This window comes from Mus pahari, chromosome 16 (genome assembly GCF_900095145.1).
Source record: "Mus pahari chromosome 16, PAHARI_EIJ_v1.1, whole genome shotgun sequence".
Classification (NCBI taxonomy): Eukaryota; Metazoa; Chordata; class Mammalia; order Rodentia; family Muridae; genus Mus; species Mus pahari.
In genome coordinates, this window is record NC_034605.1 from 26,277,018 (window position 1) to 26,291,457 (window position 14,440).

Sequence of the window (14,440 nt, forward strand, 5' to 3'; positions counted from 1 at the left end):
CTTTTGAAGACTATCTATATAAAGTATATCTGAACTGTTCAACCTTGGCTACTCTTAGCTATTTTTATTTGAAAAATATTGAAAATGCTTTATTATACCTAAATCAGAATCTAATATAACTATGAGTTTTCTATCTGGTCTTTAACTTCCATTACTTAATCATCCTAAACAGATTGCTATAGCAGCTAGAAGGACTGGGTCTGAGATGAACATAGTGGAGCATGTCTCCTTATTACATGTTGGAGCATCTTCTGGATATATGCCCAGGAATGGTATTAGTGGATCATCAGGTAGTACTATGTCCAACTCTGAGCAACAACCAAACTGATTTTCAGAGTGGTTGTACCAGCTTGCAATCCCACCAGTGATGGAGGAGTGTTCCTCTCTTTCCACAACCTCACCAGTGTCTGCTGTCACCTGAGTTTTTGATCTTAGTCATTCTGACACATGTGAGGTGGAATCTCAGGGTTGTTTTGATTTACACTACCCTGATGACTAAGGATGTTGAACATTTCTTTAGGTGCTTCTCAGCCATTTGGTATTCCTCAGTTGAGAATTCTTTGTTCAGCTCTGTACCCCCATTTTTAATAGGGTTAATTCATTCTCTGGAGTCTAACTTCTTGAGTTCTTCATATATATTGGATATTGGCCCTCTATGAGATATAGGATTAGTAAAGATATTTTCCCAATTTGTTGGTTGCCATTTTGTACTATTGACAGTGTCCTTTGCCTTACAGAAGCTTTGCAATTTTATGAGGCCCCATTTGTCAATTCTTGATCTTAGATCATAAGCTATTGGAGTTCTGTTCAGGAAAAATTCCCATGTGCCCATGTGCTTGAGGCTCTTCCCCACTTTTTCTTCTATTACTTTCAGTGTATCTGGTTTTATGCGGAGGTTAAGAATAAATTCAGTAATCCATCCAATATATCTAATTTATTATAATATTATCCCCCTTTTCCCTTAAACCCTCTTTCTTTCACATAGGAATGAAAGGATAGAAAAGAGGAATGGAAAGAAGAAGTTTCCATGTCTAAACTGTTTTTAGTTTCCTCCCTGTTCAAAATTATAATTTCTAAATTATACTTTAAAATGACAACCTATCTATAATTTACAAAATAACCATAATCAGGCACCCAACCCCAAGGTATTGGGATGAAGACTCTCCACAATTTCTTCCTGCTGAATTGGGCCAATGACATTTTTTAAAGGGATGGGAAGGGGTAGAAAAATTAGAAAAATTGGTTAGACTTAAAGCTAGCTTTAGCATCTGTTGCCAGGTCTCTGTATGCTTAGAAGGCTCAGGGCTTTACTGAAGTTCCAACAGAATCTGTCTGAAAGGCTGGATGAATCAAGTTCTTGGGACTCAGAAGCTATTCCTGAAGCTGTTCTGGGAGCAAGTCTCTAAAAACTGTATCAGGAGACAGCAGGTCATCTCAGCATCCCCGTGGATGAATCTTGTCAGAGCTACACATTCTGCAATATATTAATCTCTCAAGGCTTTATGACCATGATTTTTCCATACAAAAGCATACAAAATGACCCCATTTGTCAATTCTTGATCTTAGATCATCAATTTTTTCCTTCATATCATCCAATATGATCTCAGGCTACTGCACTATGTTTATGAATTATCCTGATCCTCTTTACTTCCCTATGTGCAGCCATCACTCAATTGTTTCTTGAATTGATAAGCTTTCAGCTTCTTAGAAAGTTATGTTTGGTCACCTGGACCATTTTTTGGGGGAAATGACATGGTATTGTCCTCTTCCCAAGACATTTGATCAATGAAGTATACAGAAGTTAGTGACTGAGTCAGGGTATGAAACTCTAGATCACAGAGCTTAAGGTGAAGTAAGTGTGGTTAAAAATCATGTTCCCCATTGATATTCATAAGGAAAATAGGTCTGAAGTTGAGACAGTGCTCCTTTACTATACCTTGCCTGTTCTTTTTTTTTAATTTGATATTTTCTTTATTTACATTTCAAATACTATCCCGAAAGTTCCCTATNCCCTCCCCCTGCCCCTGCTCCCCTACCCACCCACTCCCACTTATTGGCCCTGGCATTCCCCTGTGCTGGGTCATATAAAGTTTACAAGACCAAGGGGCCTCTCTTCCCAATGATGGCCGATTAGGCCATCTTCAGCTACATATGCAGCTAGAGACACGAGCTCAGGGAGTACTGGTTAGTTCATATTTTTGTTCCTCCTACAGGGTTGCATCCCCCTTCAGCTCCTNGGGTGCTTTCTCTAGCTCCTCCATTGGGGGCCCTGTGCTCCATCCAATAGCTGACTGTGAGCATCCACTTCTGAGTTTGCCAGGCACTGGCATAGCCTCACAAGAGGCCTCTATATCAGGGTCCCTTCAGTAGAATCTTGCTGGCATGTGCATTAGTATCTGGGTTTGGTGGCTGATGATGGGATGGATCCCTAGATGGGGTAGTCTCTGGATAGTCCATCCTTTGATCTTAGCTCTAAGTTTTGTCTCTGTACTTATATCCTTTCATGGGTATTTTGTTCCTTATTCTAAGGAGGAATGAAGTATCCACACAATGGTCTTCCTTCTTGGTTTTCTTGTGTTTTGCAAAATGTATCTTGGGTATTCTAAGTTTCTGGGCTAATATCCACTTATCAGTGAGTACCTTGCCTGTTCTTACATGATGAATATTCAATACTTAGATCAAGGCCTAAATTTATTCATTCATCTATGCATACTTAAATTCATACTTCTATGGAGATTACTCTCTGTCTCTGTCTCTGACTCTTTTTCTCTGTGTATCCCCTTTCTCTTTATATAACTTGAATTAACATTCTTTCTTCTGTATTCAACTTCAATTAAATTCCCTTCTATATTACAGTATAAGCCTATTTCCAGGCTATTAAGTTTTCATACCAGGCTAAGCAATTCCAGAAAACAAAATCATCAGATCTTACTACAAAAGCCTATACTCAGCAAAACTGGAAAATCTAGATGAAATGGATGATTTTCTAGAGAGATACCATGTACCAAAGTTAAATCAAGATCAGGTAAACTATCTAAACAGTCCTATAATCTCTGAGGAAATAGAAGCAGTCATTAAAAACTTTCCAACCAAAAAAAGGCAAGGGCCAGATGGTTTTAGTGCATAATTCTACCAGACCTTCAAAGAAGAGCTAATACCAATACCTAACTACTCAACAAAATATAAATATAAAATTAACTCAAAGAAATCAGTACCCCCCTGCTTTATACAAATGATAAACTGGCCCCAAAAGAAATTGGGGAAACATCACCCTTTATAAGAGCCACGAATAAGATAAATCATCATGAAACTGCAAAGTTTCTGTAAGGCAAATGACAGAATCAACATGTCAAAACATTAGCCTAAAGACTGGGATATATCTTCACCACATAATTAAATGTCCTTCATTTAAAGATGGAGAAAGAAATTATGACACATCTATACAATGGAATACCATTTGGCTATTAAAAATGAAATACATCATGAATTTTTCAGGCAAATGTATGGAATTTGAGAAAATCATCATCCTGAGTAAGTAACCCAGACCCAAAAGGACATGCATGGTATGTACTCACTTATAAGTGGATATTAGCTATAAAATATAGGATATGCATCCTGCACCCCACAGACCCAAAAAAGCTAAATAAGAAGGAACACACAACCAAGAATGCTTGAATTTCACTTTGAAGGAGGAATAAAATAGTCATAAGAGGCAGATAGAGGCAAAGAACTGGATAGGAGAGGAGATAGAGAGGGGGAAGGGTTGTGTGTTAAAGATCAGGTATGGGGAGGGATAGTAGGGAAGACCAGATGGCCAGAAGTATGAATGGCAACTGACAGACATGGGTTGGGGGGGGGGGGGTTCCAGGATGAGATAAAGAGCTAAGATAAGGGAGTTGCCCAAGAATCAATGGAGTTTTCCTTAGTTCTGAGTCACAGCTTTGGCAATATGGAACCTGAAGAGGCCACCACCTGTAGTCAGGCTGGAAGCCCAGTGGAGATATAGGGTCACCCACCCTACCACAAAACTTTTGACCCCAATTTTTCTTATCTAAAAAAAAAAAACAAAAAACAAAAAAACAAGGAAAGGACAGGGAATGGAGCAGAGACTAGGGAATGTTCAGCCAATAACCAGCATGTAGGCATACATTTTTTTTGCGACATACTTTTTAAAAGGGTTCAACCTCTCCTCTAGCCCACTACACAGCAGAGGTAATGGAAGTGAAAAGTTATTAGGATATGGGATGGATGGAGTGGACCTAGTCAGTAAAAGTTCTTTGTGGATGAGTTCAACCTTCTTGGGCAGCAGTTCAGTCCTGTAGCAAACATCAGATACAATTCAGCAACTACAGTCCAGTCCTTTCAGCAAGCAGACACCAGGCAGCCTTAGTTCAATCCTGAGGAAACCACCAGGCTCACCAACTGGTCTAAGGCAAGGCTGAAAAAGCAGCAAGTCACTGGTGCAGGAACCTCATGAGCAGTTCTTGAGCTAGTTTCTCTTAATGTCAGCATTACTACAAGTTGAGCTCAACAATGCTATATAAAGTGAACCAATACATGTCTTTAGTGAAGAGCAGTGAGATGGAGCAAACCAAACCAATGCTCAGTGCTTGTCTCCCACTGTCTGTGGGGTCAGATTTTTACTCCTTCATCAAGCATTCTTCCACGTGTTGGCTATATCAAAACATCCTTTCACCTGTATCAGGAAAATATTCTTTCCTATGTCTGCTTTAGCAAGACATCCTTTTACTTGTGTTTGCTTCAGGAAAACAATCTTTCACATGTTTGCTTTAGCAAGATACCCTGTCACCTGTGTGCCCCAGCAAAACATCATTTGACATAACTAACTTTCCAAAGAAACTAAAAGTTTCCACTTCACGGGCCCAAGATAAGACCCATCCCATGGGTGAGCACCAATTCCTGATACTATTAATGATACTCTGCAGACAAGAACCTAGTAGGGCTGCCCTATGAGAGGGTCCACCCAGCAGCTGACTCAGACAGATGCAGACACCCATAGACAAATAGTGGGGACTCTTATGGAAAGGTTTGGGGAAAATGATTGAGGTCCCCAAAGGGGATAGGAACTTCACAGGAGGACCAACAGAGTCAACTATGCTGGAACCTTGTTTGGGGGGGGGGGGTCTTCAGAGACTGAATGAACAACTAATGAGCATACACAGGCTGGGCCTAGTCCCCTCCACACATACATAGCAAAAGTGCAGCTCATCTTCATGTGGGTCTTGAACAACTGGAGTTGGGGGAGCTATCACTAAATCTGTTACCCATCTGTGGAATCTGTTTCCCTAACTCAGCTGTCTGTCTGGTCTGAGCTGGAGAAGAACATCTATCCCTGCAAAGACTTGAAGTGCCAGTGTTGGGAGATATCCAGGGGGACCTCAATTCTCTCAGGGGAGAAGGGGAGATGGGGGTGGGGGAAAGGACTATAGGATGGAAGCAATGGGACAGGGGACAGTGATCAGGATATGAAGTGAATAAATAACTAAACTAATTTAAAAATATAAAGGATATATTTTCTTCTCAGTACCTCACAGAATAGTCTCCAAAATGGACAGTATTCTCAGACACAAAGTAAATCTCAACATATCCAAAATAAATAAATAAATAAATAAACCAAAAAAATTGAAATTTACCCCTGTATTCTATCAAACTTCCACAGAATTAAAGACTTTCTTGAACCTAAAGAAAGTGAATACATAACATATTCAAACTTATGGGATGCACTAAAAATGGTGCTAATAGGAAAATTCATAGCATTAAGAGCCTATATAATAAATATTTGAGAGATCTCATACTAGCCTCTTAACAGCATACCTGAAATCTCTACAGAAATCTCTAAAGACCAACTTGATGTGAGTAGCCTGTGCTGCTACCTGAGGCCATAGTGATGTCCAGGCCCATGTTGCTGTCTTAGGCTATATCTGAGTCTTTGTCCCAGCAGTAGTGGGGTTATGTCTATGTCTGTAGCCTATGTTACCATCAAAAGCTATGTGGACATCCCTTGTCTGGGCAGCTGTATGGGGACATGATGATGGCTGATGGCTAAACAGAGTTGGTCCTGTTCCTCATAGGCTGCAGTAATGGCATGTGCACAGGTAAATGGCCCCAGGGAGTGATCTTGGGAGAGTTGACATTAAAAACAAATTAGCTATCCCCACCTCCCACATGGGCAAAACAGGGGAACTAACCCTAATACCACAGGCACAGGAGAGCTGGTAGGCTGAATAACTCAAACCCAAGCTCAAACCCAGAATTTAAGTTGCCTCACACCAATATCTACCCCATCTATAAACTACTGGAGTACATTACTGAGCAGGTCATGCACATCCAAAGCTGTGGATTATCCATGATACAGGGCAACAACAACAACAAAAATATCCAATAGAAGTTTCCATGAGAATCTAGTACTGATAATATAGCACAAACCAATGACTCATTATAAGGCCTAATTGCAAATAAAATGATCTGGGTAACTCAGAAAGGTAAGTATGGTACGTATTCACTTATAATTAGATATTAGCTCTTAAAGAAAACAACCAAACTAGACCTAGAGAGGCTAGGAAGAGAGAGGGGCCTAGGAAAGACCCATGGATCTCCCTGGATGAGGCAAATAAAATAAAATTTTATGGAGTACTGGAGAGATGCCTCAGCAGTTAAGAGCACCAGTCCTGAGTTCAACTGCCTCAGCAGTTATGATGCCACAAGTTCAACTGCCAGCAACATCATGGTTGCTCATAACCATTGATAAAGAGTTCTGGCCGGGCAGTGGTGGCACACGCCTTTAATCCCAGCACTTGGAAGGCAGAGGCAGGCGGATTTCTTAGTTCGAGACCAGCCTGGTCTACAGAGTGAATTTCAGGACAGCCAGGGCTACACAGAGAAATCCTGTCTCAAAAAAAAAAAAAAAAGTTCTGGTGCCCTCTTCTTGAATGAGAGCATATATGATGTCAGAACACTGTATACAAAATTAAATATATCTTAAATAGATTTTATAGATGAACTGTGGCCATAAGGTGACAGTAACAGGGGTAACAAATTAAGGAAGAGATGGGGTAAATGGAAGAATATGGGAAGAGTTGGCTGGCTAGAATTGGGGAGTATTTGCATAGTTATGTGGTGATCCAGTGCAGTGGTAACCTCCTGGAATCTATAAAGATGGCTCCCAGTGATGGTGAATATAGAGTGTGCATTGGCCATCTCTTAAAGCCAGGAGAGGATTCCAAAGTTAAGACTGGGCTATATTCAGTAGAGTTTTGTGCCAAGAATTTCTTACAAAAAGTCCCAAACAGTCCAGGTTGTTCCTAACTCAAAGTGTTGCTCTTAAAAACAGACATCCTGGACCCATTGCCAAGGACAACACCCGCACAACTCACTGAACAAGGACACATTAAGCTGGTGCCTATATAGAGTCTTTACCCCTATGTTCTAAACTCTTTGGTGTGGGAAGGTACTCATAGGTTCCAGAAAGAGACGCATGGGCACCAACCAAATCACAAAAATTTTGACCTACAATCTGTTCTTCCCCCAAAAATATGACAGGGCAATAGTGACACAAAACTTATAGGAAAAGACAACCAATGTCTGCTGATCCTTAAGACCACAATCCACAAGAAGATACCCATTCTCAACACTGCATGGGTGAGCAAGACCAGAGACTAGATTGCACACAGACCTAGTATAAAACCAAATAGTACTTCTTTTTAAGTATCAATAAAATGACTCCCAATGATATTCTTCTATACTCATAGATCAGTGTGTTATCTACTCGCATCAGAGAGAATTCCTCCATCAGGAGATAAGAACAAATGTAGAGACCCCCAGCATAATATTAAGAAGTAGAAAGTCTATATGGGAGATCTCTGTTAAACCCTTCCTCTGAGAGCATAGGAAATCTTTTAGAAGAGGAGGCACAAAGATATAAGAGCCAGAGATGATAAAGTTTACCAGGAGAACAAAGCCCTCTGAATCAACTAAGCAAAGTACATTTGAGCTCACAGAGACTGAAGCAGCAATTGCAGCGCCCAAATGAGTATACAGGGGATCCTCTGGAGATGTGGGAAACTCACTATACAGAAACTTGGTGAGTTGTTCATTTTCTCACCTCACATCATTCGTCTCAAAAATAATTAAACATTAATTAAGCTTGAAATAACGTCTGAGAAAAACAGATGTCGTAACTGTGGAAGAGAAGGCAGCTGTTCTTCAGGGACAGAGACCCTGCAGTGGCCTTCCTTCCCCCTGACACTGTGACAACATGAAACCTGAAGTCTGCAGTACCTGATGGTAGCCAAGAGCACCACAGATCCAGACAGTACAAATATGACCTGGCAAGTGTCACCTTCCCAGAGCTGCTCCAGAGCCTGTCTGCACCACAGAGGTCCAGGTGAGTCCTTAGAGGTAAGATCTTAGATGTCCTCAGCTGTGCCATGGAGAGATGCATTAAAGCTGAAGTCTCTCTCTGACTAAGCCAGAGAGGAGTTGAGAGGCTCTGTGAGCTTTGGGTCCTCCACTTTCCTTTGACCCTGACAAGGTTGGCCTCTTGGTCCAGAAAATTCAAAGGAGATGAGTTTCTAGAGATACAGAAATAGGACAGAAATATTAAGGCATTGCTGTCCATCCTCAGGCTGAAATCAGCACAGAGCTTTGGGTGGGGCATTATCTAACATTTCTTTCATATTTTTAAAAAAAAATCAGTAAGATGGAGAAGATGTATATCAAAATTTTGAGAAAAGCCTAAAAATGCACTCCTGTAAAGTCAAGCCTAGAGAGCCTGAGCCAAGAAAGTTGTTCAAAGCTAGCCTGGTTAACATGGGGAGATTTTGTCTCTGAGCAAACAAGACAAAAGAAAACAAACCAGCATTGTGACTCTGAAAGTGTCACTTGTGTTTGTAAAATTTGAATATGTTGGTTTTGATGCACTTCCACCTTTCAAATATTTACACATTTTATATAATTATAACTTTGAATTCCTAATTTAAAGCTTTTTCTTCTGTATCCATTATTATAATCTCTTGATTTTATCAAATAATATTATAATACTAATCTCAGCTTCAGTCATTGTATGCCTGGTGCCTGTGCAGAAGTATTAGCCATTAGAGTCACAGTTACCTTTACCATCTTAAGAATTCTTGCTATAAAAGATCCAGGCTGTGAACTAGTACATACTGAAACAGCTCAATTTTATCTGAGTATCAAGCAGCAAAGAGCAATAAACTGTTTTAATTTTTGTTTGCTTCTTTTTAGTTTACCAGGATAGATGGAAGTAACCTTCCCAAGGCTTCAGGACTAGACCCACACATGATATCATCCATCTATTGGACAAAAATCCATCCCATCTTCTCAAATTATTTTCTAGCATTCCTGGAGAAAATGTGGGAGATGAATCACCTCTGTCCCTCAGCTGACAGGCCACTTCAGTAGCAGGAATTGATTACTAAAATATTAGTAGCTGATCTCAAATATGATTTAAAGTTTGGAAAGGGGAAGAGACGACTAAAAAAGAAGAAATGCCCAGGAAAGCAAGCATTACACAAACAAAACAATATTTTCCATCATATGTAGGTGGTAATTGATAGCAGGGATTTTTTCATATTTGAATTATTGAATAAACACTAAATTTTAATTCTAAATATGTTAATGAATGCTGCTGATGGGCTTGAAAATAATGTTTGGAGCATTTTTCCCTGTGTTCAGATATTTAGGATGATATTATGATTTCTAGGATATGGTACAAGAGCAGACAAAAGGTGATAACTGATTTTCAGAGTCATGAAGCCATGTGGACATAAACCTAGGTAATGGAGGGAAACAGGTTCATGTAACCAAGTGGGAGATCACCAGGATAAAGACATTTAAATAATTCTGTGAGTTTAACAGGGAGGGGAGCAGGGAACAGAGGCATTCCAAGTACTCAGAATATACAAACCCATGGAGATACAAAAGCATCCATATTAGAAAAGGTGTCCAAAGCTTACCAGAAATTCCTGAGAAATGAGAATTGAGCTCCCAAGCACTAAGAAAAAACTCCTGTCAAGGTCTAAGTCCTAGAATCATTGTGGACTGATGTAGAACAAAGCAGTTTGCCTGATCTGATCACCACTGTCTTAGGAAGCAACCCAGCGCTCAGATAGACATCTTCCTTGAGTATAAACTGGTGGTTCCATGAAATTTTCAGGTCAGCTTTAACTGCTGGGCCCTACATGGAAGTGCTATTCAATTTGACTTAACATTGAGAAATGCCTTTTAAAAATTACCTAGCAAATATTTGTGTAGAATGAAATCACAGAATAGTCAATATAAAAACTTTTAAAATATTAAGATATAGAAAGTGAAGGTACAAAACTATGAGCTAAATGCAGATCTATGCATTTAATACTAATCAAGATACAAGAAAAGGAATATTGAAGAACAAAGGAGGATACACATTGAAGGTAAAGTTACTAAATCTGAGACATGTTGCAGGATTGTCCACCAGCAGGATTTCCCAGGGTCTTTGTGTGATGCAGGGAAGGCAGACATGTTCAGTATGAGCCTCAGGCTTTGGAAATTGGGTGGATAAATATGATAATATAGAATGAGAAACAGAGGAAGAAATTGGGCCTGGGGAAACTTGGAATTCCATTCAACAATAATGAGAGGTAACAAGGATGCAGACACACACACACACACACACACACACACACACACACACAAATACACACACACAATTGGACATGCCAATTTTGCTAAAAATAAAAATTTCATTTAAAACTTTAGATTTGAATACCAGTTGCCAAACATCTATCTGAGATCACACAGTAACAGAGTCCACAGGAAAAGAGGGAGTTCCAGGAACCTTATCTGCAACATTACATGTGTTCAACACTGCCACACCCACTCCAGTAAAAACTGCATGGCAAGGCCAAAAGCTTGGACGCAGTCCCGAGGCAAAAAGTTTCATGGAAACTTAGTTTTATGGAGCCTTGGCATCCTGTAGCATGAATGCTCCAAACTCATCCCTGCATGAGTCAGTGAATGGATCTGTGTGCTTTCTTTCAGTATTGTTTTATTATAGGTACATCCAAGCAATCATTTGTCAAATACCTAAGCAAAATTGAACTTTGCTTCTTGGTCTTCACCAATGTCCTAGGCAGTCCTTAAGCTGACCCTGGTCTTGGAATTCAGTAAGAATGTTACCTATTCAGTAACATTCAGAATTGCCTCCAGTATTGTAAGAGAGATAGAAAAAGAATAATCAGGCATTACTATCTACTACATAGAGTTAGAAATCTCAGGGCAAGCTTAGCGAAGTAAGTTTAGAATTTTTTATTATAGCTATGTATGGCAGACTACATTACTTAATAGAAGTCCCCCACAAAATCACTTAGAATAACAACCAAATCACTCCCATATACAGGATTTTACAATGGTTTAGGAAGAAGATCAGGCTGTGGTTTAAGGAGGAACTAGAGTGTTGCATTATTCATGAGAAGGTTAACTAGATCAGAACTCTCTAATTAGAACTATGGTTTGGGCGTGAAAACCCTTGCCCAAGGAGCATAACAACCTCACACCTGGCTTCTAAGAATATAGCTGACCTTAGATACAGCTGACTTTGTCTCAGTTGTTATATTGTCTAGTTCCTAGCAGTCTTTGTGTATGCATTCCTCTGTTTTGTGTAAAGACTCATTAAGCATCCAGTAACCTCAATGTACCTTGGCTGATGTATCACCTAACTTCCTTATTTTCTTCTGTATTATGAATCTGGTGCTCGTTTTGAGAAATTACATTCAGATCAACACTCCCTTGTGTTTGTGTCTGTTTGTCACCCCACCAACACCTTGCCTACCTGAATACTGGGACCCTGATTCCCTGAGGGTTGAGGGATCCACTGAGTCCAGTCTGTGGCACAACACTGCCTCTTGCACACTGGAAAATACTATTATGCAAAATGTACAGTTCAGATCCATATCTAGCATTACTGATGCTTTCTTTAAAATGTATTTGCATCCTATATACAAGGAAGGAAGAAATGACTTTGAAGATTCTTAAGGAAATAACTTTTCTCGTCATGACGGTGCTTGGCATTCTGGGGAACATGTCTGTTTCTGTGAATTATATGTTCAGTTGGTGGGGAAGCCATGAGAAGAAACCCATACACCTTATTCTCATCCACTTGATCTTTACAAATATAATAATCCTTCTTGTAAAAGGATTGCCTAAGACAATAGCAGCTTTTGGTTTGAGAAATTTCTTGGATGACATAGGCTGTAAGATCATTGTTTACATGGAGAGACTGGCCCGGGGCCTCTCCATCTGCACCAGCAGTCTCCTCACTGTGGTACAGGCCATCATCATCAGTCCCAGAGCATCTGGGTGGAGGAGGCTCAGGCCAAAGTCTGCATGGCCCATCCTTTTATTCTTCCTATTCTTTTTGGATACTCAATGCTTTGATAAGTGTGAACCTAATCCACTCTACCACAAATACAAGATTGAATGTATCACAACTTAAGAGTGATGACAACTACTGTTATTTTATGCTACCAATTCAGAAAATAAAATGGATTGTTCTCCTTCTCATGATTCTGAGAGATGCAGTGTTTCAGGGTGCCATGGGAGGGGCCAGTGGCTATGTGGCATTTCTTCTCCACAAACACCACCAGCATGTCCTCTACCTTCAGAACTCCAAGCTTCTCTACAGAACTCCCCCTGAGCTGAGAGCAGCTCAAAGTGTCCTCCTTCTGATGCTCTGTTTTGCTTTCTTCTACTGGACAGATTGTGCCTTTTCTCTGCTTCTAAGTCTCTCTTTAGAGGTCAATATCTTGATGGTAAATACTCGAGATTTTCTGACCCTTGGTTATGCAACTTTTAGCCCCTTTGTGCTAATTCACAGGGATGGGCTTCTAGTTGAATGTAGGCATGTTCAGTAGGAGACATTGAGAAAATGTCTCATTTATATGCTTAACAATTGAGGAATAAACTTAGCTTTGCAATTTTGTGGGTAATACAAAATCCCACACAGTAGTTTAGGCATGTGTTTATTCTCAAACAATAATCTTGATCACTTAAAACTTGCACTGAGTATAATCTTAACAAATTAAATAATATACAAACTTAATTTTCCATTAACCACTATTTTTATAAGACTTAATTTGTTTTAACATTTCTATTTTTGTATTAATTGACTCTGCATGAATAGTTTGACAGCATTTATGACTGTAGCATGTGCATGCCTGAGGACTATAGAAGCTGGAAGAGATCATTAACCACCCCGTGTCTAACTGGATTTGACAAATTGTTCTGAATTAATGTGTTATTGCTGTGAATTGAAATTGGGAGGTCCAGGCAATGCTCTTAGCAGCTGAGTCATCTCTTCAGCACTGAGGAAATCACTTTATCCAGGCTTTGTAACACTGGTTTTGTTCCTACCATGAGTGGAACTATGTAGATAAAGTTCATCAATTTTAGCAAATTTCATTTTGATTTAATCATGTTAGCCCAAAATTTCCCTTATCTTTTAAATGATGTACATGCTGTACCATTGGGCTATTTTGGCTATTTCAAAGTGTATGTCGAGTATCCATCTGTAAAAAAGATTTGACAGAATTATAAGTAAATGACATGTACCATGAATTCAATCAATAAGAACCAAATGTATCAGTCATAGAACTTAAATGCCCTGAGCATTTTCATTGGTGTTATATTCATGAAGGTTCTCAGCGGGAATAAAGTCTGAAAATACGGGATAAGCTAGATAGCCAATATACAGTAAAGTTTCATTTTATCTCTTTCTCTATAGTTTCTATGATGATTAAAAAGTGTGGAAATATCTTGATGACTATGATGAATCAATTAGTGACTGAAGCAGACTGATTCTTGTTAGCAGCTGCCCTTTATTAATCCTGGGTGCTCTCCACAGCACTATCCAGTTCCTCCTCATCGAAGAGCTGCAAAAGGAGCTGACTCTACATTCATTTCAAGGAGGCATTCGCCACTTAATTTCTTAAACTGGATCCATCCAATGTTATTTCACAGTTCTAAGCACCTGAAGAGTACATTTTGAAAAACAGTTATTGATATAATCATTGAACATGAAATTGTCGTATGGTTAGAGGTAGCTATATGCCTAATTTTCATAAAAGCTTTCTGTCATATTAGACTAGACGACTTGTAGACATTGTGAAAGTATCCTGGACCTACTTTACAATATAAATAGATATTTATTTGTTGCATGCCTGCATAGGATATAGGAAACTTTTAAGTAAGTGATGTGTATTGTATTGTGCTATAGATTATTAAATAGCATGATTTTATAATATATTTATTTTTATTTCTCATCCTGTCTGTCCTTCATGTAGAGGAAGGCCACTGATTTGTTTGAGTTAATTTTATATCCAGCTACTGCACTGAAGCTGTTTATCAGGTTTAGGAGTTCTCTGGT

General features: G+C 39.3%; 1 pseudogene; it reads left to right on the top strand.

Moving 5' to 3' along the window:
- The first annotated feature begins 12,070 nt into the window (after window positions 1–12,070).
- On the top strand, window positions 12,071–12,929 carry LOC110334290 (annotated as a pseudogene).
- The last annotated feature ends 1,511 nt before the right edge of the window (window positions 12,930–14,440 follow it).